The sequence below is a fragment of the Lygodium microphyllum genome, chromosome 1 (genome assembly GCF_053477565.2).
Source record: "Lygodium microphyllum isolate KBCC chromosome 1, Lygodium_microphyllum_v1.1.10, whole genome shotgun sequence".
NCBI lineage: Eukaryota > Viridiplantae > Streptophyta > Polypodiopsida > Schizaeales > Lygodiaceae > Lygodium > Lygodium microphyllum.
The window spans coordinates 163,350,897-163,374,857 of NC_141135.1; the positions used below are offsets into that span (position 1 = coordinate 163,350,897).

The 23,961-nt window shown below is 38.9% G+C and overlaps 1 pseudogene; it reads right to left on the reverse strand.

Moving 5' to 3' along the window:
• Positions 1-8,441: 8,441 nt before the first annotated feature.
• Positions 8,442-9,420, reverse strand: LOC148041912 (25S ribosomal RNA; annotated as a pseudogene; the record flags this gene model as incomplete).
• Positions 9,421-23,961: the final 14,541 nt, after the last annotated feature.

The following is a 23,961-nucleotide window of genomic DNA, read 5'->3' on the forward strand; positions in this document are numbered from 1 at the left end:
GATCAGAAAAGGGCTCATAAACTATGGACTGAGAGAGCATGCAAGGTGTTACATTGCTATTCCTTATGTATATTAGATGCTATGGCTATACAAATTACTGGATGTAGTTCCCCAAAGGATGCATGGGACATACTCATGAAGAATTATGGAAATGTAACACATGCAAGAAAGATTCAGCTAAAGCAACAGTTCAATAACATGGCTAGGAATGGCAAAAGCATTCAGGCCTACATTGTAGAGATCAAGAACATAGCGGATCAGCTTGCCACCATTGGATCTTCAGTGTTGAGGATGATATGATTGCAGTGACAATGAACGGACTTGGCAAAGAGTATAAAGCATTTGATACATCTATTTTTGTGAGAGCTGAATCCCCTGATTGGGATGAGCTTATTACTTTGTTGCTACATGTGGAAGTTAATCTTGGGTTGAATACAAGTTCTAGTACATCTCAAGGCAGAGACATTGTTCTTTACTCTAGCCAGCATGACAGAGGTGGCAGAGGTCATGGCTCTTTTCGAGGTCAAGGAGACACTTGAAATGCTTATGGACAGCATCAACAAAATGTCTGGCATGGCACAAATACATAGGGCCAGCATGGATCTGGCGGCTTTAGAGGCAAGGGGAGATCACCCCATGGTAGAGGTAGTGGATCTGTTTCATGTCAATCAAATGATCAATCAAATAGAGATAAGGATTGTCATTATTGTGACAGATATGGACACATTGCAAAGGATTATTACAAGAATCAAGGAGATATGAAGGCAAAGGGCAAACAACATGGGCATTATGGATCTTTTAGTGGTGCTCATAATGAGTAGGTTGACAGATTGTTTACCATGCAACATGTGTCTAAGAATGCATCTAGGCAGAACAGGCATGAGAGATGGTACATTGATTGAGGGGCTTTGAATCATATGAAACCCCATCGAGAATGGTTTGATGAGATGTTTAAAGGTTCACATGGTCATGTGTGTACTGGGGAGGACACCCAGCATGACATTCAACACATAGGAATTGTTCCATTGATGATGCCTAATGGCAAGAAAAAGAGCTTGCATGATGTACTACATGTACCTACAATAACTAAGAATCTTTTTTCAATTGGACAGATGGCAGAATAGAATCTGTAGGTGAGATTTAATAGAGATGGATGCTTTGTTGAAGAATATGGTAATGGCTACAAATTGATTGTTAGATACTGAAGAGATGGCAGAATGTTTACTCTTGATGCGTCAATTCCAGAATTGAAAGCAATCATGTTTACACATGATGGTGGTGCTATATGAGATGTTGAGATATGGCATAAGTGGATTGGCCATGTGAATGTGCAAAAGCTGAAATCTATGCAGTAAAATGAGATTGTGCTTGGATTGCCTAGGTTCAAGTATGATGACTTTGGACATGTATGTGATGCATGTCAGTTTGGAAAGTAGACACGGTTTCCATTTATGAGTCATGTACGGAGTAGCTCATGACCCTTGCAGTTGGTATATTTAGATGTATGGGGTCCGTCTCATAATGCTTCGTTTGGTGGTGCTTGTTACTATGTATCCTTCATTGATGATTTCAACATGTACACTTGGCTTTACATACTAAAACATAAGGATGATGTGTTTGATGCATTCAAGGACTTCAAGAAGCATGTTGAAAATGAGTTGAGCTGTAAAATTTCATGTCTTAGATCAAATGGAGGTGGAGAATATGTCCCTAATTACTTTGATAGATACCTTTCTAAATATGGGATCTGAAGATAGTTAACTTGCAGCTATACAGTGCAGCAAACTAGTGTAGCAAAAAGGAAAAATAGGGTACTGGTATAATCGGCAAGAGCTATGCTAAATGAGAAGAGTTTGCCAAATGGTTATTGGACTAAAGTAGTAGTGACTGTTGTCTATGTGCTAAATAGAACCCCTATAGCAGGGATTCATGATGTAACTCCATATAAGAGGTTGTATGGTCATAAGCCTGATATTTCACACTTGAAGGTATTTGGCAGCATTGCATATATGCATGTTCCTAATGAAAAGAGGAAGAAATTGGATACTAAAGTTGTCAAGAGTATGTTCCTTGGTTATGCACAAGACCGGAAAGCTTACAAGTGTTATGCACCATCTACACATGGGACATTGATTAGTAGAGATGTTTTTGATGAGCTGGCATCGTGGTATGGTAATCCGGATGTAGTGGCTACTGATGGATCAGCTAGCACTAGCAATGCTGCAAATACACCTACAATGAGTACATCTATGAGTAGTCCTATAGGTGATGGGTCACCTACAGTAAGTCCTTGGTCAAGATGCTCACAGAGTCGTACTCTTACGTCTACTGACATGGATATGTCAGTGAGGGGGAGATTGGATAAGGGAAAAGAAAATATGCTTGAGGATGTGAGAGGTCCACTTACAGAGCAAGTTATGAGTCATCTAACAGTGACAGTTTGGGTAACCATCTAGCAGAAAAATCATCATTATGGTGGACTATTGTCTGCAAGAGTGTTAATTGTCCCTCTACTTGGGAAGCCTTTCAAAAGAATTTTTTGTAGAATTTCCTTCCACCTCAATTCCATGAAAGAGCTATCAAATAGTGGGATCTTCTACAAAAAAGAGATCGTAAATCCATCTCGCAATACACTGAGCATTTTTGGAGTGTCTTACTTCAACTTCGAATGCTTGAAGATGTTCCTAAGGCAACCCACAAGTGCAAGTATATGACCGGTTTTCTTGGTCACTTCTATGTGGAAGTGAATATGTTCAAGCCAAAGACTTAGGAGGATGCAATTTCTTTAGCACATGATGTGGAGGATAAAATTCGTGGATGAGAAAAGTGACTGCAAAATTTTTTAATGAATGGTAACTTTGGTACAAAGCAATTCAATTCTAACTTTTGAGATTCAATCAAAATCACTTTGCTCCTTCTTCTTTCCGTAAACCTTGGATTCAACCTCTTGCTTTACCATCAATTTCTAATTCAAAACCGAAGCCTTCTCTCCAACCAAATCCCAATATACCCAAACTTCCAGCCCTTACCAATAATATCTCCAAAGAAGAATCTATGGTTTGCGACAAGTGTCATCAACCTGGACACTTAGCAGTGAACTATCAATCCAAGAAGCAAGATATTCAAATCAATCACTTAGAAACAACTGATGACGAGGACCATGAAGATATGCTAGACTTCACAAAAGATGATGATGATATCGGAGATGCTTCAGATACTTTACCAGGTATGCCAAATCCTCATTCATTATTAACAACGAAATGTTTTGTGCATGGTCAAGAAAAGATTGTTTTACATGACGATGGAAGCACACATGATTTTATTTCTGCAAAGTTGGTAAAAGAATTTAATTTACCTACTATTCCAACTCATTATCTCATAAAGGTTACATTCTTAGGTACTAGATACTATGGTACACAAGAAGTTCATGACTTAGAGATTAAAATCAATGATTATATTAAGCACAAAAATTTCTTGCTTGTGCCTTTGCAAGCTAGTGATATTATTTTAGGAATGCCTTGGCGTCACAAATATAACCCTGACATAGATTATTTCACACATTCCATGAAAATTCATTTTAAAGGGAACCAAATCACATTACATGCAATGTACACCTTTGATAATATTCCACTACTTAGTCACAAACAAACTAAACGTGCATTGATAAAAGGTAGTAAATCATATTTAATATGGGTGAATGAAATTGAAGCTAAGGAAAATTAGATGCATCCTAGGCATGCACAATTTCTTTCACAATTTAAAGATTGTTTTGCTGCTAATTTACCACCTTGTTTACCACCTACACGTTGTGAAGACCATAAAATAGATTTAATCCTAGGTTCTCAACCACCATGTAAAGCACCTTAAAGAAACAATTAGATTGAAAAAAAAAAAATCCAAGCACAAGTTAAAGAAACTATTGAACCGAGGATTCATTAGGACTAGTAGTTCTCTTTTTGGTGCACTTGTTCTATTAGTTAAGAAGAAAAATAATACTTATAGGATGTGCATTGACTATCACATCCTAAACAAAATCATTGTTAAGAATAGATATCTGATTCTTATGACCTCATGGATAAACTACAAGGGGCCACTATTTTTAGCAAGATAGATCTCAAATCTAGATATCATCAAGTACGATCGAATACACCTGTCATTTTCAATACTACATTTAGAACTTGGTTTGGTCATTATAAATTTCTTATTATGCCTTTCGGTTTGACCAATGCACCAGCTACATTCAGTCATATGATGAATCGTATATTTTTTAAGTATCAAAATTGTTTGATTGTTTTCTTTGATGATATATTGGTTTTTAGTAAGAATGAGAATGAGCATTGTGAACATCTATATTTGGTTTTCAAATTGTTGAAAGAGAATCAATTATATGCTAGCCCTAACAAGAGTGAAATTTTCCAAATCGAGATTGAATACTTAGGTCACATTGTTTCTTCTGATGGTATTCGTATTGATCCTAAAAAGATAGATGCAATTTTGAATTGGCCAATCCCTAAAAATGTGCATGAGTTACGTTTTTTCTTAGGCCTTGCCAACTTTTATAGAAAATTTGTGAGATATTTTTCATTGCTTGCATTGCCTTTTTGACAAAATTGTTAAAGAAAGGTGTTGTATATCATTAGTTTGACAACCACCAAAAGTCTTTTGATTTGTTAAAACATGCTTTAACACATGCACCTGTCTTGCAATTACCTAATTTTAATCGACCATTCTTCTTAGTAGTCACTAATGCTAGCAGATCAGGAATATGAGCTATTCTTATGCAAGATTCACATTCCATAGCCTATTCTAGTTGCAAACTTAAACCTTCTGAGTTGAAGTATTCCACCTATGATAAAGAATTGTTCACTATAGTTCAAGCCTTACGTCAATGGAAACACTATCTAATGGGATTCAAATTTATGATTAAAACTGATTAGCAAAGTATTAAACATCTCCTTAGTCAGCCACAAATTTTTTATCATCATATTAAATGGGCTGCTTTCATTCATAGTTTTCATCCACTTATCCAATATCAACCAGGTAAAGAAAATTTTGTTGCCGATGCATTGAGTAGAAGACCAAGTATCCATAATATTTTCATTCAATCTTTTGATTCCCTTATTCCTATGAAGGATACCTATGACCATGACCCCAGTTTTCAAGCTGATTGGTTCTTTATCTTATTCTGATGGATTTATGTTTTATGAAAAAAGATTATGTGTCACTATTCAATTTCGATCATTTATATTGCACAAAATTCATTGTCCCCCATATCAAGGACGTATAGGTATTATTTTTACTTTAAGAACGCTGATTAAAGATTTTTACTAGCCACAAATGGAATCTGATGTTTCTAACTTTGTTTCTGAGTGTTTAATTTGCCAAAGAGTCAAGCAACACCATGGTAAGCAATATGGTTTGTTAATGCCTTTACAAATTCCTAAACGTCTATGGGAACATAATAAGTGGTTTGCCTAATACACAAGCTAATCATCATATGATTTGGACTATAGTAGATCGATTTAGCAAACAAGTATATTTTCTACCATGCAAGAAAACATTAACTGCATCTCAAGCTGCACAATTGCTTTTTAGGACTGTTTTTGTTGAGATATTTGAAATCACGCCTACTTCAATCCCTTTCTGAGAAGCTATGAGGGCTCAGAACTAGAATCCCATATGCACAGTAGGAGAAAGTACCACCACTCAATTCCTATAAAGCATTGTACTTGCACTCTTTTTCTAATGTAATGGTAGTCTCTTTTCTGTCCAATAAAGTGTCATGTCACTGTCAATACACAAGATTGTGTTTATGAGTCCAGGTATCAATCTTTAAACCTAATTCACTTGTATAACAATTTATCCTAGTCAGGGTCAATGTCTTCATGATCTCTTTTTCCTCTTTCAATCTCCATAGCTTCCGCATCTGCCATGCTCTAGATCCCTCGTATTTAACAGGTTTCACTAATCATGGTTTGCCAGAAGTTATTATTTCTGATCATGATTCTAGATTTTGTAATAATTTTTGGACTACTTTGTTTACTAATTTGGGTACTAAGATTGATTTCTCATTTGCATTCCATCCTAAAACCAATGGGCAAACATAAGCTACTAATAGTACAATTCTAGATCTTTTACGTGCACACACATTTTCAAAGCCACAAACATGTGATACACATTTGCATCTACTTCAATTTGCATACAATAATATACCACATAAAACTACTCAAAAAGAACCTTTTGAAATCATTTATGGACATAGATTGCCTACACCTGTTACATCATTGTCAAATAAAGTTAAAGCTGCTGATGATATTGCCAATACGCATGCTACTATTTTTGCTCAAGTTAAAGATATGATTGCGGAAGCCCAGTAATCATATACTAAACAAGCTAATAAAAAAATAAAAGCCATGAGTTTCAATGTTGGTGATTATGTATGGTTACACATTGAAAAGAGAATATTGCAAAGTGTTGAGAAACACCCTGTTGTTAAACTAGCACCTAGGTTTATGGATGTTTCAAATAATTCATAAGATTAATGACAGTGCATTTAAATTAGAACTACCCCAACATTGGAACATACATTATACTTTTCATATTAGTTTACTACGACCTTTTAGAGGCCAATTACCTGTCCACCCTGTCTATGAAAACCCTCCTTGTTAGAAGAAGAAACTGAAATCCATGAACCCAAAATTATTCTAGACACTGACTTTATGACCACTAGAACTGGCCATAGATATTCTAAATATTTGGTTAAATTTAAAAATCATCCTGTTGAAGAGCCCAATGGATACATGCCCATGACCTAGGTGCTTACCCTTCATTGCTCACTCCACATTGAGCTAATAGCAATTGAGGACAATTGCTATCCCACCCTCGGGGTATGATGCTAGGAGGCATATTCCACGGTGGATTCTATGAGGGTTTTTATTCCATAGTGGATTCCATGAGGTTTCTCAGTGGATTCCGTAAAACTATATTTATTTGCCGAGGCTCGTACACAAGGTGAATTCCTTGTGCGAGAAGTTGACAGGGACGCATGTCCTATTAATTTAATGTACACGTGGGTGATTCCATAGTGGGTGATTCGCAAAATACATATCAAATTAATGGACATTTATGAGTTTAGAGTGCGCACTCAAATTCAATGAAGGTTAGGACAAAGTTCCAACCTATTTAATTATTTGTAGTCTGAAGACTACTAAAAGTATTCACTTTTGTGTGGTTTTATCTTATTATTATTTAACAATTGTGAATGCTCCAATTGATGTGTAGAGAAGGCTGCGATGGCATTGGGTAGCACCGGACGATGATGTGAATTCAAAATGCTTAGAAGATTTGCTATTTTTGATGGGCACATGCCTTATCATTAAAGACATGGCACCAATATTTATTTAGGCATGCTTATTTATTAAAGCACTTGACAAAACATTTATTATCTTGTATGTGCATAGGCCCTCGGTTAAATATTTCATTACCTGATATTTGTAATTGAGCATAGCCCAACTTTTGGATGCCCGAACACTTTACACTTTATTTAGGCAAAAGCAAACACAAAAGCCAAAAGCATGCTATTTGTAAAGTCGGCTATTATTGAGCTCAGAGATAAATAAATCTATAAATACATGCCTTGTGAAGCACTCACATAAGGCATGGGGGGAGATTGCACCCAATTGGTCTTTTTGTCTCATGTCGTGCAAACTCTCTTTTTGCTTTTATGAAGGTTTTGTATAGTTATTTGTTCATGGGGACCTTCCGACATTCACTACGTGTGCATACAACATCCAATCTATGCACCACATGAAGAGCACCCCGTGCACACAAAGGTAATGATGTAGAAAAGATCATCACAGAATGTGTGCCATGGAGGAGACGTGCCCACAACATGCAATTGGGTGGTGGGGGAGAGGAGGGCATACCACGACATGTCATTTATACCACAAAGAACACGTGTCCACACGAGCACTAAACCCCATGCACATAAGATTGAGTCATAGAATCCATATCATGTACAAAGGACTTGGAATGCCATCAGGTGCCCTTTATGACACAGAGAGTGAGCATCCACGTGAAGAGAACCCCGCACACAGAGGCAACAAGGTACAAAAGATTAAGTCATAGAATCCACTCCATGGAGGGTGCGTGTCCACATGAAGAGAACCCCATGCACATGGAGGCAATGCAAAAAAGATCTAAGTCATAGAATCCATGCCACAGTGGGTAGACTTGAAATATCGTGGGTGCCAATGAGGCAAGACAAGCATGAAAACCGCACTAATCCAAGAAATCGAAGGCAAGGAATGTGAAGAGAAGGCAATCAAACCACCCACATAAGCTAGGTTGGATTGGGTGCATGGTGTGTGTGAGGACTTAGGGACGTGCCATGACAAACAAGGGCCGAGGCCAAGAAAACCCCACCGAACTGAGTGGAAGGGGGACAAATTGGCGGGTTGAATCTTAGTGGATCATTGAAGCAAGGCTACTCTACCACTTACAATACCCGACCACATATTTAAGTCGTCTATAAAGGATTCATCTCCCTGATCATTTGGACTTTCCATTCAGAATCCTTGAGGTGACCAAGTTTGGCACCTCGAGGGAGGCTCTCGACACATGCTCTCGGGGATGCACAAGCATCCCTACTATCAGTCGTGGGTAACAACCGGGGAGGTAGAGAGTGCCGCATCTAGCATGGATTATGACTCTGAGGCATTCAGTCATAATCCTACACATGGTTGCTTCTCCCATTGTCTTTTCAACCAAACGCAATGACCAATTATGTGAATCAATGGTTCCTCTCGTACTAAGTTGAATTACTATTGCGGCACTGCTCATCAGTAGGGTAAAACCAACCTGTCTCACAACAATCTAAACCCAGCTCACATTCCTTATTGGTGGGTGAACAATCCAACACTTGGTGAACTCTACTTTGCAATGATAGGAAGAGTTGACATCAAAGGATTTAAAAGCAATGTCGCTATGAATGATTGGCTACCACAAGCCAATTATCCCTATGGTAACTTTTTTGACACCTCTAGCTTCAAATTCTGAAACACTAAAGGATTGATAGCCCATGCTTTCATAGTTTGTATTCATACTGAAAATCAAAATCAAATGAGATTTTACCCTTTTTTCCCACACAAGATTTTTGTTCTCATTGAGCTCATCTTAGGACACCTGCATTATCTTTTAATAGATTGCCGCCCCAGCCAAACTCCCCACCTAACAATTTCTTCCACCTGGATCGGCACGTGAGTATGCCTTAAGACTAGAAGCAGGGGCCGAGTCCCACCTTTGCCTCACAGAGTAAGTAAAACAATGTTAAAAGTAGTGGTATTTCACTTGTACCAAAGGCTCCCACTTATTCTACACCTCCCAAGTCATTTCACAGGCTTGTTCCCTTGGCTGTGGTTTTGCTAGATAGTAGATAGGGACAATGGGAATCTCATTAATCCATTCATGCACATCACTAATTAGATGATGAGGCATTTTTCTACCTTAAGAGAGTCATACTTACTCCTGCAGTTTACCCGCGCTTGGTTGAATTTCTTCACATTGACATTCAAAGCACTGGGCAGAAATCACATTGCATCAACATCCAGAGGGACCATCTCAATGCTTTGTCTTAACCCAAAGTTAATGGACCTATAATATCATCACAAACATTCTCTTTTTCTTTATCTCTCCCCCTCATTGAAATATCCATGTCAGTGAATAAAGACCCATGGCTGCAAAGCCTTCCAATCCAAGGACTTACACTAGTAGATGCATCCTAAGTAGGTCCACTGATAGAACTAGTGCTTGCTCTCCATTTTTAGCATATGTGCCATATGAATTGTCATCATATACTATAGCCTGCTTAACACCATACCAAGATGCTAACTCATCAAATTACACAACATCATGGCTGAGCAATATCTCTTGTGTAGTCTGAATAATGCACTTGTATGCCTTCCTTTCTTGTGAGTATCCAAGGAAAACACACTTTACCACTTTAGGGTCAAGTTTCTTCTATTTTTCATCTAGAACATAGACATAGGCAATACTACCAAATACTTTCAAATGCTGGATATCAAGCTTATAGCCATAGAGTTGCTCATAAGGTGTCTTTTCATGTATTCCTTTGTTGTAAGTGTTCTATTCATCACATAGATAGTAGTGAGTATCACTTCAACCCAATGAGACAAAGGCATGTCCTTCTTGTTTGACATGGCTCTGGTTGCCTCCATAATTACTATTTTCTTCCTTTCAACAACTCCATTCTACTGTGGAGTACAGCTACAAGTCAATTGCCTCCTGATCCCATCCATTGCTAAGGATCTATCAAACTCGTTTGAGACATACTCTCCACCAACATCAAATCGTAAGCATAAGACATAACAATTAAGCTCTTTTTTAGCATGAGATTTAAAATCCATAAAGTTTTCCAAAACCTCATCTTTATACTTTAAGATGTATATCCACGTATACGTGCTATAGTCATCCACAAAAGTCACATAGTATCTACACCCACCAAGTGATACATTATGAGTGGGTCCCCAAACATTTGAGTGCACAAGTTGTAAAGGTCTACTACTATTCCGTGTATTTTTGACAAATGGAAATATGGCTTGTTTCCCAAACTGACATGCTAAGCATACATGTCCCAAATCGCATAATTAAACCTTGGTAGCCCTGTAATAAGATCCTTATGCTACATATGTTTCAACTTTTGAACATTTATATGTAAGTTCTTTTTTTTTCCATCAAGTATAACCAAGGGAACAATCCATATGTATGCTATGCATACTTAGAATCATCTCCAATACATAGCCATTAGCACCTATTTTTGGCTCATCAAACCTCTCACCATGTGGTGTCATGTGGTTTGAGGCACCAAAATCTATATACCATACATCATTAGACTTTCCTTGCTACTTTCCCTTGTTGCATACATAAGTCATAGCAAAAAATCTCTCACTAGTCTCATTCTCTACATGACTAGAAGATGCATAATGACTTTGTTGTCTACCCTTCTAATTAGCCTACTTCTTCTAGCATAGTTTTGCAATGTGGCCATGCTTGCCATAGTAATGACATTCTTTATCCTTGTTTGCATTTTCATGACTAGATTGAGTATGCCAGGATCCTTTGCCCCTAGACTGAGATCTCCCCCTTGCACAAGAGTATCAACCACCTCTACCAACAAATCCCTATTGACTCTTCCCATGCTGAGATGCATGTTGTTGGGTTCTCGCGCCATGACTAGAACCTATGCCATGATGACCATGGCCTCTTTGATTAGAGCAAAAAGCTGCATCTCTGTTTTTAGAGCTACTCGAGCTCAACCCCGATTTCACTTCATGGAAAAGCAAAGATACCATGCCATTAAAGTCAAGAATTTAAGCCTTGACTAAAGTTGATGTATCAAAGGACTTATATTCCAACTATAGACCATTTAGGGTCATAGCCATTAGATCCTCATCATCTACCTTAGTCCCAATGGATGCTAGCTTATCCACGATAGTCTTTATCTCAATGACATAGTCTTGAATGGACCGTCCTTTCTTGTCCATTGTGTTAAACTTTTGCTTTACCTATATTTTTTTAGCACTAGTGGTAGTACCATAGTATCTCATCAAAATATCTCATGCATCCTTTGGTGAGCTACAATTCATTATTTGCATAGCCATACCATAAAAAATACAAGGTAGCCAATGTAGCATGCTATGAGCTCTCTTAGTCCATGCTCGATGTGCCCTAAGCTGATCAGGAGTTTCATTCCTATTGAGGAGTTTGGGCTCAACCTCTGCACCTATAATCAAGTCCCAATAGCCCTTACCAATGAGAAAATTCTCCATCCTAAACTTCCAAATAGAATATTTGTTGTTGTCTAAATTTTCACCCACTGTTTGATTTATGTTATCATTCCTTTCAGAATTCGCCATCTATGCAACTCTATATATTCATCAATGTAGTTTGAATTAGACAGTGTTTGACTCCCTATAGATCAAGTAAGCTATGTACAACACTTTCAATCCAAAATTTTTTGCCAACAAATCTCTGCAATAATCAGTGTGGTTTAGCTCACATACATGTTAAAAACATCCCTAACATGTGGCAAGACATGATGGCATGTTCATGTAGACTTCATCTCCTGCATATCTTGCATGCAACCAAGCTATCTAACTGTAGTAGACAGACAAGCAGTTTGTAATGACCAATAGTTATTTCCTTGTGAAAATTTAATTATTTTTATCTCAAAACATCCTCAATACAAATTTGATATGTACCATAACCTTTAGGTTTCAATGTCAAGATATACAAGCATCAACTATGGTGCATACGACCAGTAGCAATGCCAGACAAGCTTCTTACATGGCTATAAATAGCCATCCCACCGTATGACTAGCAGTGAATTCAGTCTAGATTTAAAATATTTCTAGCCCACAACATTCAAAGAACATCCACATCACATCCCCAATACATGGAGAAAAGATCTAGGCTTTTGCAAGTACCAAACAAGCAGCAAAGTGTTAATAGGCATATATTCAATGACAAATTTCAGCTTGCTCTTACCTTTTAGATTAGAGTTTTAAACTCCTCAAAACCATGCCCAAATTCATAGAAGTAAATTCATTTATATTGTCAATAATTCCATGGCATTGTCTATAATTATGACAAAGCATCTATGGTAGAGAGTCATTTGACATATCTCATAAAAAATGAGGACGTACATAGGTATCATGGGCAGCATACCACATTGTTTTAAGCCTGAGAAGGATATTTATGTAGCCTCATATGCATATCACCAAGCTCATAAGCTTTGCTCCAAGAGGTAAACATGATTCCTACTACATAGTACAATAATGGCAATACTTCCTATCAAGCATTTGATGAAGACAAAAGAGCTTCAATCCACACATGTACAACCTCACAATGGTCTGCTCTAGATTTAATGCTACTCATTCTTTGCTATAACTAAGCAAATTTAGTGTTGAATACAATCTTGAAATGATCAAGGCACTTGCTAATTGCCAAATCTCAGTAGGGCTACTCAACTAGGGGGTTGATGCTCCAAACCTGATGTTTATCATGAAGAAAACAAGGATTGTTGTGTTGTTTCATGTTGTCAATTTCTTACTAAAAAATAGGTGCACTTTTCAGCAATCATGTTTTTCTAGATGCTACCTTTAGAGAGCTCAATGCTCATTCAAATGAGCCCCCACATATGCCAAGAAATACACTTGACTATCCTCAACAATCTCTGAGCTAAACTCTCAAAGTAATCATACCTTTGAAGTAATGCAAATGGTGTTAGAAATCAAGCTCACTGTCAGTGTGTCTTTATCTATGACCGATATCTATGACAGCTAGTGTGTACAGCTGTCTACATGTGACTACATTAAATAAGTCGGGTTAGTAGTCAGTTAGTGACCTGACTAGAGTTAGTCCGTCTAGTCTACATTTACACTAGGTCACTTTATCTTGTAGGGTGTGTGCTTTTCAGTTTAGTGTGTGGAACATGAAGAAATGAGCTTGAGAGCCTAAAGGCTCATGGATATGGTGTTTTTCCCTGTATCTCTCTCCTCTTTGTACATGGTATAAGAGCCTTAGTTGGTGGACCTCTTGGAGCAAGAGGGAGTGAAGATGGTCTACAGTTGAAGACTTGTGTCATTTTCTCAAATAGGCTGAATGTCATTGTAAGCTGAAGGTATGCATTGAGTGATTACCTACTCGATGGGTCAAGCTGCAAGTTGTGGCTTGTTCAGAGCCTTGTGAAGGGTGTATTGAGCACTAGTGTGTGCTCCATTAGCATCAAACTCAACAAATAGAGCTGCTAGAGCAGAGGATAGATCTGCGTGAACTGCACCTGTTTCTTGCTCTCAATTGTTGGGCTGCACTTCATCAAATGCTGGTGCATTTGAACATCAAGTGCTTGGTTATGACAGGTATGAAGTGTTTTAAGATGGCAAGAGGCAAATACTTGACCTTAAGCTCTGACATGAGCTAAGATCAGAGTGGGAAGTTCTGGAAAAAAGGGCAGCACTGCTGTATACACAGTATACATGGTATATGCAACACATTGAAGAGCTTTGGAAGCTCTTTGGCAAGCCTAGAAGCACTCTTGGAGCATAAATATATGATGGAGATCATATGTACTTGTTGTGATCCATTGCAAGCTAATTTTTATAATTGAAATACTCAAATGTGGAGCATTTCAGATAGGCTGAAAACTATCATTTAATATGGACAGCAAGCATTTGTTCCTTATTGAAGCATAGTGTGATATTTGGTGACATCTATGAGATGTATGTACTGACATGTGTGTGTCAGAATGTTTATGGGTTGAGAAAAGCATTAAGTGCTACTTAATGCTGAAATTTTTTGGAGTTGAAGAAAATGAAATCTTGGCTTGTTTGTTGGCTGAGTACAAATTGCAGAAGTAATGTATGACTTTGCTCATTAAAGACACACAGTCTATGGTCACTACATAGTCATGCATTGACCTTGTTATACTGGAGCAAATGTATGATTTGGATTGAAGACACTTTGAAGTGGTTTGGAGCTTGTTATGCTGAATTCTGGTTGACTACAACCTGCAACTGAATTTGTTGGCACTTGTATGTGCTGGTTATGCACTGTTCTGTGCCTTTATGCTCATGTCTTGACTACCAAATGTACTAGCAGCTACCTGGGATATTTTGGAACATGTATGACATGATTATCACTCAGTTTTGGACTTGAAATTGCTGCTGGTTACTCACAATTTATAGTTTTTAGACTGCATGTATGTACCCTGGCAGTGAGGTTACAGAAGCTTAAGCTGAAGCAAACACATAGCTTATGCATTGACAGTTATATCTATAGTTGAGACCACTTGTTTGTGGGTTGTTTTGGGGTGTTAGTGGGCTGAAATACCCTGGTTTTTTTCTACAATTTAGTGCAGAAAACTGTCATAAACTGTTACGGACTGAACTTAGTCAGTCATACTTATTGGTCTGCAGGGAGTTAGGCACTTGATAGACAATCTATTGCATCATGGCTAATGCACATGGGACTGACAATATCACTCAAATAGTTGGAGAGAAGTTGGATAACAAGAACTTTGCATTATGGAAATTCAGAATGAAAAACTTTCTGGTTGGCAGAGGTTATTGGGATCTATGTACAGGAGATGAAGTTGCTTCTGAGTTGCCTGCACACAATCCAACAAATGAACAGAAAAGAGCCTACAGGCTATGGAATGAAAGAGCATGCAAGGTGCTGCATTGGTTTTCTTTATGTATATCTGATGCCATGGTAATTCAAATCACTGGATGTGAGACTCCAAAGGATGCTTGGGACATACTGATGAAAAATTATGGAACCATGACACATGCAAGGAAGATCCAGTTGAAACAACAATTCAACAACATGTCTAGGAATGGAAAGAGCATCCAGGCGTATACCACGGAGATTAAGACCATAGCTGATCAACTTGCTACTATTGGCTCAAGTGTATCAGAAGATGATATGATTGGTGTTGCTTTGAATGGCTTAGGCAAAGAGTACAAAGCTTTTGACACTTCCATTTCTGTCAGAGAAGAGCCCCCTAGCTAGGAAGAGCTAGTTGCCTTGTTGTTGCATGAGGAAGTCAAACTTGGTTTGAATACAAGTTCCAGTGCATCTCAGAGTAGAGACACTGTGTTATACTCTAGCTAGCGTGGCAGAGGATCTAGAGGTCATGGTTCATTTCGAGGTCGTGGTGACACTCGTAATGCTTATGGGCAGCAGCAGCAGAGTAATTGGCATGGTACAAATACACAAGGCCAGCGTGGATCTGGTGGGTTTAGAGGCAGGGGGAGATCATCCCGAGGTAGAGGTGGTGGATCTGGTTCATGGCAATCGTCTGATTAGTCCAACAGGGACAAGGACTACCATTATTGTGGCTAGTATGGGCATATTGCAAAGGATTGTTACAAAAAGCAAGGAGATATGAAGGCAAAGGGCAGACAGCATGGGCACTATGCATCTTCCAGTGGTGCTCATGATGAGCCAGTTGATAGACTCTTTGCCATGTAGCATGTATCTAAAAATGCATCGAGACATGATAGAGATGACAGATGGTACATTGACTTTGGAGCGTCAAACCACATGACCCCGCATGGAGAGTGGTTTGATGAGATGGTTGCAAGTACACATGGTCATGTATGTACTGGGGATGACACCCAACATGACATAAAGCATAAAGGGATTGTTCCTCTTATGATGCCTAATGGCAAGAAGAAAGGCATGCATGATGTATTACATGTACCGGCCATAACAAAGAATCTGTTGTCTGTGGGTCAAATGGCAGAACAGAATTTGCAAGTGAGGTTCAACAAAGATGAGTGTTTCATTGAGGAGTATGGAAATGGCTGAAAGTTAATTGCCAAGGGCAAAAGGGATGGCAGGATGTTTACATTGGACGCGACCATTCCGGGACTCAAGGCAGCCATGTTTGCTCATGATGAGAGTGCCATTCGGGATGTAGAGATTTGGCACAAGCGGATTGGACATGTCAATGTACAAAAGCTGAAATCTATGCAGCAAAAAGAAGTAGTACTTGGATTACCTAAATTCAAGTATAATGATTTTGGTCATGTATGCCTTGCATGTCAGTTTGGGAAGTAGGCATGGTTTCCTTTCATGAGACATGTAAAAAACAGCACTAGGCCTTTACAGTTGGTGCATTCTGATGTCTGGGTCCTTCTCATAATGCTTCTTTTGGCGGTGCACGGTATTATGTCTCATTTATTGATGATTTCAGCAGGTACACTTGGCTTTATATTTTGAAGCATAAGGATGATGTGTTTGATGCATTCAAAGACTTCAAGAAACATGTTGAAAATGAATTGGGCTGTTACATATCATGCTTGAGATCAAATGGAGGAGGTGAATATGTCTCAAACTACTTTGACATGTATCTAGCTAAACATGGGATCAGAAGACAGTTCACATGCAGTTATACACCGCAGCAAAACGGTGTTGCAGAGAGGAAAAACAGGGTTTTGATGGAGTTAGCTAGAGCTATGCTGAATGAAAAATGTCTGTCAAATGGTTATTGGGCTGAAGCAGTGGTGACTTCTGTCTATGTGCTGAATCAAACCCCTACAGTAGGGATTCATGATGTCACTCTGTATGAACGGTTGTATGGTCATAAACCTGACATTTCACACTTGAAGGTATTTGGCAGCATTGCATATGTGCATATACCGGATGAGAAGAGGAAGAAATTGGATCCTAAGGTAGTGAAAAGTGTGTTTATAGGATATGCACAGGAATGGAAAGCTTATAAGTGTTATGTACCCTCTATGCATGAGACACTCATAAGCAGAGATGTGGTATTTGATGAGTTAGCATCCTGGTATGGGAATCCTATGGCACTGCCTACTGATGGCTCACCCAGTATGAGTCATGCTGAAAATACTCCTGCAGAGAGTACTTCCATGAGTCGTCAGACAAGTGATGTATCATCTACAGTGAGTCCTTGGACAGGATGATTACGGAGTCGCACTACTGCATCCACTGACACGGATATGTCAGTGAGGGGGAGAACAGATAAGGGAAAAGAAAAGGTTTTTGAAGATGTAACAGGTCCACTCACGGCAGGTTATGATTCATCTAGCAGTGACAGCTTAGACAGTGAATTGGGGATTCCGTCTGTTATGACGCCAGGTGCTAGGCAGAGCCGTTATGTGCCGCCTCATGAGAGGCAAGCTCACAGTGAGCCACAGCTCAAGAGATCAGAGAGGGTCAGACGACCTATTGGCAGGTATACTTACACTGGATATTCAGCCCGTCATTATGCTTATATGACAAAAGTAACAAGTTTTAGAGAACCAAGTAAGTTTGATGAGGCAGTTGCAGATGAGAATTGCCGTGCTGCTATGGATGAGGAATATTCAGCTTTGGCTGAAAATGGTACATGGGATTTGGTACAGTTGCCTGAGGGCAAAACACCTATTGGATGCAAGTGGGTGTATAAGGTAAAATGTAAATCAGATGGATCATTGGAAAGATATAAGGCCATGCTGGTTGCAAAAGGGTATGCGCAGCAGTATGATCTTGATTATGAGGAGATTTTCAGCCCTGTAGCAAAGATGGCTACAGCTAGAACTGTGATTCCTTTGGCAGCAGCTAGAGGTTGGAAACTATGGCAGATGGATGTAAAGAATGCATTTCTAAATGGAGAATTACAAGAAGAGGTTTACATGGAACAGCCTGAAGGCTATGTACATCCAAAATTTCCAGCACATGTATGTCGGCTGAAAAAGGCATTATATGGGCTCAAACAGGCACCCAGAGCATGGAATGCTCGCATTAGCAGTTATTTACAGCAACATGGTTTCCGATTGGGTGATGCTAATCATAGTCTGTTTGTAAAGAAGACAGATAGTGGCTATATTTTCCTAGTTGTCTATGTTGATGACTTAATCATTACAGGAGATGATGAAATTGGGATTGCTGAAATAAAGACATGTTTAGAGGCTGAGTTTAAGGTCAAGGATCTTGGAGAGCTGAAATATTTTTTGGGGATTGAGGTTGTCTCTACACCTCAAGGCATATGGCTGCTCTACAGAAGCAGTATGCTCATGACATGTTACAGAAATATGGTATGGCAGATTGCAAGCCTATGGATATGCCTTTGGAGCAGAATGTCAAGCTGCAGATTGATGTTGGGACAGAGATTGAGAATGTTACTATGTACACACAGATGGTAGGCAGCTTGATCTATCTCATGATCATTAGACCTGACTTGAGTTATGCTGTGGGGCTGATCAGTCAGTTCATGCAGAAGCCTCCCAAACCACACTTGGATGCAGTCAGAAGAATTCTGAGATATGTAAAGAATACCACAGATCATGGGCCGTTTTATGCATATGGGAAACCCCTTGACTTGATGGGATACACTGATGCTGACTGGGCTGGTTGCACGTATGATAGGAGGTCAACCAGCGGCTATGCATTTGGATTGGGTAGTAGCATGATTAGTTGGCAGAGTAAGAAACAGCCTACAATTGCATTGTCTAGTATGGAAGCAGAGTATCGTGGTGCGGCCTTAGCGGCCTGTGAAGATAACTGGTTACAGAAGTTGCTGAATGACTTGGGAGTACACTTGGACAACAAAGTCAAGCTGTACTGTGACAATTTGAGCAGTGTTATGTTAGCAAGCAATCCTGTTTATCATGCAAGATCAAAACACATTGAGGTTCACTACCATTTCATCAGGGAAATGGTTTTAGCAGATCAGATTGACTTGGAGCATGTGAAGACTGAAGACCAGGTAGCAGACATCTTTACCAAATCACTTGGTAAAGATAAGTTCATTCACTTCAGACAGCTACTTGGAGTGATGCAGATGATTTGAGTTTTATTTTTTAGCTTGAGGGGGAGTGTTAGAAATCAAGCTCACCGTCAGTGTGTCTTTATCTATGACCGACATCTATGACAGCTAGTGTGTACAGCTGTCTACATGTGACTACATTAAATAAGTCGGGTTAGTAGTCAGTTAGTGACCTGACTAGAGTTAGTCCGTCTAGTCTACATTTACACTAGGTCACTTTATCTTGTAGGGTGTGTGCTTTTTAGTTTAGTGTGTGGAACATGAAGAAATGAGCTTGAGAGCCTGAAGGCTCATGGATATGGTGTTTTTCCCTGTCTCTCTCTCCTCTTTGTACAAATGGTTGGTACACATGAACTTCTCCAGGACTTCAATCTCCAACTCCTCTAGCTAGTTTCGTAATCATATCCTTGATCCAAGAGTGGTTCTAAGGCTCTAAGGCTCTAAGGCTCTAGATGGGCTTCTACACTCACCAAACCACCTTCATGGCCTCACAGTCAAGAGTGTTAGAGGCTATATACGAATCTAACTAAATTATGTGTTTGTATCGATTTGTAGTCCAACGATTTTTTCCATCCTAGCTCCAATAGAGGGAGTATCCCGCACAACTAGGTGACTAACACCTCGTTGCACATATATACAGAGCACCCCCTACCCAATTGTTATGGCTCCTACTACTCTGCCATTCTCTACACAACCCTTGATTGGTACATCATCCAAATTGGGCATATTTAGCTGTGGTATGTAATCTCTAAGTACCTTATTCATTGTGTTCTATATCAAGCCTAAGGGTACTTTCATGGTCATGATATCTTTTCTTTCAAACAACAACCAGATAGAGCTAATCATAGTCTAAATACAAATCTCCCAAAGAATAAATAACTCATCTTGTAAAAGCCTCTATAAACTCATCAACTAAAGGCCCTACACTAGCATCTCTTATGGTCACCTTGTTGATTGATTGCATGTCTTGAATGGACCTCAATGCACCATTTTTCTTAGGCACAATAAACCATCGATTCAACTATGGGACTAAAGATTGTTCAAATATCTTCATGTGTATCTTTTCACTTAACAGCTCCATTAACTTGGCCAAATAAGCGTAAGGATTTGGAATTGGCCTTAAATTCCATGGCACATGTGGAATAGTACACCCTAGAGATTGGCCCCAAGATATGCCGTCTCAAACATAAAAACACAATTCTAACAGTGTCCACTTTTTTTTTAAGCTACACGTTCCAAGAAACATTTTTGTTTCCTCACTTAATTAGTCCCCTAAGAAAATCTTACTATCCTATAGCTCACAGATCCTCACACTCTCATCGTTGGTCAATAGTTTTGGCAACCAATTGCAATGCACCTAGGAGACTTTCTCTTTCTTAATACCATGTATAAGAATGTAAATGCAAGGTGTAATGCCATATAGTACTCAAATAAATTAACCACAAGTTGGTCAACCTGTTGTGTGAAAAAATTTCTTTCAATGATTTCCTTTCTAACGTATTCTAAGAAGTTGGAAATAAGGACTTAGTGTAAAAATAATATTGATATTATACCATGTCACACTGACATTGGTATAAAAGGAGAGGACATATAATTTTTCACATCTTTTTGACACATTAATACAATTATTGTCCTTCTCTCCCATCTTTCTCACAGCTTCCATGGCTTCTCTCTCTTTCCTGCATTTCTCTCTCCAAATCTATTCTTTCTCTCTCTTCCTGTAGTCTTTCTCTCTCTTCTGTAGTCTTCTCTCTCCTCTTTCTCTCTCTCTAGTTCTCTCTCTGACAAGTGGTATCAGAGGATTGGTCTTTGATCCATTTTTCCCTCTATTTTCAGTCCTATTTTCTTCCATCAAAATCAATTTCAGACAAGTATTGTACAAGACAGTGACTAATGGAGTGATGCAGACCATCTACAGTTAATAAGAGACTACATCTGGAGATCTCCAAGGTCAGATATGGTGGAGGATGGCTAAAGTGGCAAGTCGTCATCAAATTTCATGCAAAATTGGAGGTAACTAGGGTAAAGGAGAGTTAACCGGGCTTAGTTTGGAATTAAACTATGGTTATTTTTCAAAAGAGGTCTTCCTTTCCTCTTTCTTCAAGCTTTGGTCAAGCTTTCATGGAGTTTGGAGCAGAGATCTTCTCCTAGCCTTCAACCCTTGAGGTTTCACAGGCATTTCATGCTAGAATCTTCCTCTAATCTTCATCCTCAACAAATAGATTACCAATTTGTACTTGCATTGAGCTGTGGACTACAAAGAACAGCCTCGAAAATTGCGCAGCAAATTTCAGGCTGATTCCAGGCCTTGATTCTCCTCCTGCTAATCATACTGTAGTTGATGGCTTTGTCATTGATCATTTGCATGCTGAAGCTTCCACAAATTCATGGCAAAAGGGGCATTCTCCTCTTCCCCTATTTCTGAGAAACCCTAGCTATGGCAGCCATGAAAGCTTCAATGGGCAACCTTTCATTTCTCAACAATTTCTTGAAGATTCTTCATCTTTTCAGCTCGTAGGATCATTTCAGTAAGGATTCTTCAATAAATTGCAAGGATTAAGCACGAATGGTTAAAGATTGAAGCTCAAGAGCTTCCATGGAGCCAAATTTTGGGGAAAACGGGTTTAATGCTTCAATCTCAAGCATCTGAAGCTTCAAGATTGTTCTTAAGCATTAAATACACAAGTCTTGAAGATTATTTTGGTAACATTGGACCATCGGAGGCTTTATCAAGCATATGAAGATTGATCAAGTCATCATCAACCATGTTAAAGGTACTCTTCTTCAATTCTTAATCTCTCTCATTAATCCATTTGCTGAGCTTAATCCATTTGATTGAGAGATTAAAGAATTGAATAATATCCATCAAATTTCAGCCAGCCCTTGCTTGAATCAATCCATTCATGTAATGCAATGTTTGCTCTATGCATATTAGTTCAAATTAGTGAATTAGAGGCTTCAATTTTAAATTTCCAGCATAACACTTGAATCCAATATTGAATCTATTGATTGATGAATTTGCTCACTCTAATCCATTGATTGGCTGAATTCTTTTACCCAAGCTGAAATATTGTAAAAGGGTAAGTACTAGCAATTAGTGAGTCACTGAATTGCCTTGGTAAGACCCTTATCCTATCCAGTTTTGCAAAATTCTATACACTTGCATCTCATGAAAGGGGCTGAATGAATATTTCAGAAATGCATTTCATGTTGATTTATTAGATTAACAAGCTACTGCCATGTTGATATACCCACCAAGGAAAAAGGTGGATGCCAAGGGAGATAGTGGGACAAAAGAGAGGTGACCCTCCCTCACTATCAAAGATCCAGAAGGGGTACAACCAATTGACCTAGGTGGAACTTTGCCCACCTCCTGGTGATTCAGAGCCCGTGTAGGGAGCCTGTCATGCCGTTTTATCCCTCACACAGGTACAACAAGTGGAGAATTGAAGATTGAAGAGTTTTCAAAGGCTCGAGCATCTTTAGGATCAAAATAGGGTAAAACAGAGATTTTACAGGGCACTATAGGGCATTTACAGGTTGTTACATATACACCCTTCATTACTGAAGCACAGGTGCAGGTACTACAGGGTACTCACAGGTCCTACTCAATCTTCTATAGGGTTTGATAACCATTTGGGGTTACTATTTTACCTTACTCGGTCAGGATAGGGCACTTACAGGTTAAAACAGGCTGCAGGCCTGGACAGTTCAGACTCAGAAATTGAGTTGCAGAATTTTATGTCCTAAATTTGTTATAGCATGCTATAGCTCAACTTAAATAGGGCATTCTTGGCTTTGATTTGAACTAAAAAGTTTTGAAATTGGAGTTCCCTAGCAAAAGTTATAGCCATTTTTCTAACAAGGGGTACTGCAGGATTGCATTATTATGGCAGGACATAAGGGTAAAAATAAGGTCCAGGATGATTATGCTCAGCAAATTAGAGTTTCCATGTTGGATAATGCACCTCAAGAGAGCCTTGAAGAGCCTCAACAACAAAGTGAAGTTATTATACTCAATAATACCCTGTGCATACATGAACAAAGACATAGAGAACGTCATGAGGCCCTATTATCAAGAATGGAGCAAATGGTTTTGTCTACTAATCAAACAAAGTCTTCCATTGAGAAGTTAGTAGATTCAACGACTCAAAAAAAGGCTTTTATTGACAAGTTGGTGGAATATAATGCTCAAATTATGGCACAATTCTCCCAATGGATGTAGATGCAAATGGGATCTAAAGAAGCTAAGGAGAAAGCCTATTCAAATAGTGAGCCTTCAGTCTCACTTCAGCCATCTAATCAAAACGGTCATGGTCATGGGATTATTGGACGAAGAGGCATCCCAAATAGCCAATATGAAGTAGGTGAGACTTCACAAAGGCATGATGACTATTTGGGCAGTTTGAATGGAGTTAACTCTCAAGCTTTTGGGCTGAATACTCAACTTCCTAGGGGCCCTCTACCAACAACAAGATTGCATAGTGGTTCTCAGCCACCTATTGGGAGATTTCCATCTCAATTTAGGGGTTCAATGCATGGTACTCATGATCAGTATATTTTTGGACAGCAACCATTCCATGAAAGAGAGCTAAAGGACAAGATTG